The sequence below is a fragment of the Chelonoidis abingdonii genome, chromosome 9 (assembly GCF_003597395.2).
Source record: "Chelonoidis abingdonii isolate Lonesome George chromosome 9, CheloAbing_2.0, whole genome shotgun sequence".
Lineage (NCBI taxonomy): Eukaryota > Metazoa > Chordata > Testudines > Testudinidae > Chelonoidis > Chelonoidis abingdonii.
Genome location: NC_133777.1, coordinates 33,908,306 through 33,913,873, shown reverse-complemented (window position 1 = coordinate 33,913,873; position 5,568 = coordinate 33,908,306).

Here is a 5,568-nt window from a genome sequence, read left to right as displayed (position 1 = left end):
CCCCCCCCCCCCGGCAAAATGCCGCACCCCCTCATAATACTGGCGCCCTAGGCGACTGCCTAAGTCGCCTAAATGAAAGCGCCGGTCCTGCCCACATAATCCTGCTAGGTTTCAGGAATACCAACTGCATCCAATTTATGCTCATTAATGAGCAATTCCAACTCCTCTTGTTTGTTACCCAGGCTTCCCTTGACGGTGATGATGAAAACTATATTCCCTGGTCTCTCTAGATGCATATAACTGCCCTCAGCAGTGCCCTGCCAGTGCCAGCTGGGATGCCAGCAGCGTGAGCTTCCTTGGTGATGCCCCGTCCCCTATTGCAAGTCACACTTGTCTTCAGTTCCAGTGCATGTGACCTGTCTTGCTCTGTAGGGGGCGATTCACCACTGGCAGACAGGTCAGTTTGCTTAGAAAGGTTTCTTCAGCAAAGTAGGCAGCCATAAGTCTCTTCTGCTTACCAGATTCCTCTGCTGTAGGTTACATTGTGGAACCAGTAAAAGTTCTTTCAGCATTTTACTTGTGTGGTCTGAGTTGTTAGTGAGCCTGGAGATAACCTGACTGAAGGCACAAGTATGTTTGGGATTTTGATCCTTGTACCCCCGTCTATTGCTCCCCTGTACTTCACCAGACCACGTGTTTTAGGGGCACTCTGATATTTTCTTTTAAAAACTGACTGACAACTGTGTGTAACCAAAACTAAAGCCCCAGTAAGTGCTGAGTATTATTAATCACTATTATGACTGTATTAAAGTATCATTTTAAATCAATTTCTGCAAGCATGACAGATTTATTTCCACGCTTGCATGTTATTCTTTCATTCAATCATTTTGTTGAATGACTTTGTTTTTCCTCTGACTTTTTTCGATGGTAACAAATGGGGTCGAAGAAAATATTCATTTTCACAGTTCCAGCTCATTGAGAACAATACCGGTGGTAAACAGAGGGCGTCACTGCTTAGGAATGTAAGACATTTGCTTGTGGTTTACTAATTTTTTCTTTTTTTATAGGCAAGAATATAGCGTTTTAGAGACTTTTAAGGACAAACCAACCTCCACGGTCTTTCTTATGGACTAGCCATACATTTCACAGATGGTCAACAGCTCTGTCAGCTCCACAGGAGCTCAGCTGTTTGTTTGGCTTTAATCTGTGGCCCAATCAAAGACAGCTTTCAAAGAAAGGCAAAATATGGATCCAGATCCAAACTCTTCAGAGTATCTGGGGTGTTTGGCTCCACTCTTTTGAACCAGACTTATCTCTTCTGACCCTCAAATCTCTTTGTCTTGCAGAAACTAAGCAAGTAGTTTAGGGCTAGATCCAGAGCTGGTGTAACTCAGCATATGCCCCCTTCGCTGGAGCTACACTGCTTGACACCAGCTTAGGCTCTGGGCCTGTTTACAGGATAGATTTCCCCAGTCCATTAAGTCGGATAGACACCAATTGGCAGCACAAACCCAATTTAAACATGATTTAGTTGGCTGGTTAAACATTCCCCTATCCAAGGAGAATTGTCCAGTAGCATGGGGCTGTCATAGCAGCTCCTGGTCCAACCCCTTTCAGCTTCTGGACAAAGGGATGTGATCAGGAAAAAAAAGGAGTAGCTGGGATGCCCCTGCATGCTGCCAAAATGGCTTCTGTGGGCCACTGGCAGCCAGTATGAGAGCACAGAGTCAGAGAATCATCAAGATACCTTAACGTCACTCTGTCTCCACCCACGACCGAGCTGAGCATGGCTTGGCTGGTCCAGAGGATCTGGGTCTAGAGCTGGCAGTTGGGCTCCACAGGATGGGGAGGAAGGGAGCTCTGAAACAGCCATTCTTCCCCTTCAAGATCCTCCTTTCCTTCCCAGATGTTGCACCAGTTGCAGAGAACAGGGCCAATTTTAATTTTTACTTCTGCTCAGGATCCTGACTATGGAAAGCCCAGAAGGGCTCCCAGTTCAGCTTGGTAAATGCAGCTCCAAGTAGGCCAGCTGTCTCAGTTGTGTTGCTGAGCACTGGTCAAGCTGCAGGGAAAAGGTAGCATTTCTCTCTGAAGTTCATCCTGGAGCAGAGGAGGCGCTGGGGCTGCTGGGTAGGGGCTCTGGTAGCAGCATTTCAGAGGCAAATGCCATCCCCTTGATAAAAGTTGAATCCACCCCACCGATGAGGAGCTACATGTGAGAGACTAGACCACATGGTGGTCAGGAAAAGAGGGACCTTTCCTGAGAGATGGATTGCATGGCCACTGGGGGTCTGAGGATCCAACTGCTACCTCAAGATCCCCCACGGCAGGCTCTGCTCTTTCAGTCATGTCTTCTCTTGAGCCCATTAACACAGTTGAGGGGAAAAGAAGAGTGGATGCAAAGCACCTCTTGTGGACTAGCTGGGATGGAGGCATTTCAGCTCCACCCACTGAGGTTGCAGGAGACTTGAGGTAAGAGCCAGCCTGGAAATACTGAAGGATTGTCCTAAGAAAAGCAGAGCAAATGGTGGTGAAAGAAAGAAAAGCAGCCTTTGTTTTGCATTCAGTCTCCATGTATGCCCAATGAAGGAGCCAGCTTCAGACAGTTCCTAAGAAAGGGCTACACCAGTTCAAACAATCAACACCCCAACTAAAGGCCAATGGGATGCCCCAGCACCACTCTGGCCGAGGGCATGTTGACCCAATCCAGGAACAGATTTCTGGAAGGAGACACTATCACTGTGGAGCCAGCTATGGCCATAATATATGGTTTCTTCTCAGGTGGCTCGTTCCCCAACACCTCTGATTTCATATTTCTCCAAGGAGGTGGCCCTAACAGGAAAGCCAGCTGAGAAATTTGGGGCATGGCTCCATATTTAAAAAAAAAACAAAAGAGAGAAGTGTTGTATTATTTCCTCTTGCTGCTGCGATATTTCTTTAATACCCTGCAACCTCTAACGCACACTCTGTCCTACATCCTGCTTTCAGGCCAATAACTGCTGTATCGGCACACATTTGTGTTACAATAATAATTACATCCCAGTCCCTCACTCCTGATGGACAGTTTCTCATCCATCAGCATGGATGTATGGACATGTGCTCCCTGACCTTCTACTTCAGCAAACAGCCCAAAAGAAAACAAGGCTAAGATTTCGCAGGAGCAGCTGCGTTTTCCTCCTTCCAAATTATTTTTACAGCTTTGAGTCCCAAACCTTGCTGCTTGTTAGGAGGCTGAACAGAAACATTCAGGGCCATTTGCCCCATCGCCTCTTCCTCTTTCTCCATTCTTCTGTGAACACATCTCCATATCTTCTGGGGTGACGTCAGAGCCACTGCCTTGATATCAGACCATGATGTCAGTGATGCTTCACTGGGGGGGGGGGTTAGATTGGGAGGGGGCACCCCAGCCCCAGGGGTCTTGGAGCACCAAGTGGCTTGGAGAGAAGCAAACTAGGGAGGACAGTAACAAAAGACTCTAACTAAAGGAAGGGCAGAGATATAAAACTGCAAAGACATTTACCTTTTATTGTTTATTCAGTTGGGTTCCACGCTAAAGTGCTTTTATCTTCGTTTTATGGCTTTTCTTTTGGGCCCATGCCAGTAGGTGCATTGGGTCACTGTTCTGTATATGTTGCAATAACATGAAATAATGTAATGAAAAGAAGAGATTGGGGAAAAAAGTCACATTTTCCAAGAAAATTTTTTACTTTTTTATTTTTAAAAAGTCTCCTGCTCCCTTTTCAGGACTCACTGGCTCACATGAGTTTCATTATCAAGCATAGTTTTCTTTACATTTTCTCTCTCGGCTCCTTCTACTTGTCTACCCTAAAGACCCAGCAAGGAAATGTGAACATCCTGAGACTCCCAAAAGTGCTTTTCCCCTTCTTACCCTAGGGCAGTGTTCCCAAACTCTTCAAAACTGAGCCCTTGCCCCTTCAGTTGGACCCCTCTTTCCACTCCACCATGTGTTGTGAAAGACCCATTCTTCTTAAATTATATATCTTCCCTGCCTTCTGCTTTGAAGCAATGCTAACCTAGAGATCCCGCTTCACTCCAACAGCTGCATTGCCAGTTGTCTACTCTTCATGGTGATTTGTTTCCCTTACAAGTTGGGTGCAGTGTTTCTTCTATTTCTGGGTGTATCTACACTGTAAAAAAACCAGAACATCCACCCATGACAGTACGTCTCAGAGCCTGAGTCTACAGACCAGGACTCGTGCTATGGCAGGAAAAACAGCAGTGTAGCTGTTCCCGCTAGAGCTCTGAAATCCCATGAGGGGGGACTCAATGGGCCTGAGTCTGCATTGCCCTTTACTTGGTGTTGTTATTTACACCAGCCCAGTTCTGGTTTGGTGGAGTTTCATATCCACTGGCACTAATGTAAATACCTACACAAGATGCAGAGCAATGGAGAATGAGAGCTAATGGGAACTGGAGATCCTTAAGGCTTAGCTCCAGGCAGTAAGTGAATGAGTGACAGAGAACACAGTGCTCTGCTGAGCCACAGGATCCAGACAGCATGGACTGCTACAATGCAAATTTTCTGCATCCCAACAATACATATCAACCTTTAACTGAAACTGCCACCTTCAGTCTTCAGCCTCTCCACTGTGACTGCCAACCAGGAGGCCAACTAGTGTCCAGTGATGGTGGTTTGGGAGATGAGACACCTAGGCTGCCTATTAAAAAGCAGACTGAGGCCACTAAACAACCAGTGAACAGCTGACCAACCTGAGTCTGGATATGAGCTGATAATCCAGGAACAGAATACAGATTTCCTGAGTCCACTTTCAATGCTGCATCCACTGGACCTCACCATCTCTGTTTGCCTAGCTCTGAACATAATGTTCTGTGATTAACTTCCAAACAAAGTTTGATGTAGCTCTGAAGAAATGGGTCTGAACAACAAGTTGTTCTTGATCAAAACACCTCCTGATTTCTTGCCATCCTCTTCCAAAATCCATGAGATCACCCCTAAATGGTACCACCTCTGGCCTGTGTACTCCCTGTCTCATGTCCAAGACAGTCACTTCCTAAGGTTGGTGAAGTTCTAACCAATGTATGGAAAAGAACTAACTTTCAAAGGCCTCACCCCCATGTGTTGTATTGCACCTCATGTACTCGTGTATGTATGGCAGGAACAAAGACTCTGGGAGAACTTGCCCTGGCAGCAAAACTGGGAAGAAGGTGAAGAAGGAAAAGAAAACCAGATTTTCCATTCTGGAGAACACAACACAGCACAAGTGGGAAATAAGCTTAAGCCCAAAGCCGCTGCGTCAGTGATTTGAGCACCACAATGAATTAATGCCCTACAGACCTTTCACCTCTGGTGACCAAGTTCAGATGTGCCCAGTGAAGTTAGTTTAATTGATTTAACAATGTTATGGCCTCAGGCTCTTCTCAGCGGACCTTTCTCTGCACTTTGGTATCTGCGTAGGAGAGGCCAAAGCTGGAACAACAGGGGAACTGCAGATCAGGATTGAGGAGCCTTGGAATTGTGTGGTGACCCAGGATAGGAAAGGTAGCAGATGCTGCATGTCAGGACCGTGTGGGTTGCGTGGACTGGAGTTTGCACATTTCACCAGCATATTGATTCCTTGCTTCTCTCTCCCTATTTCTGTGATCTTG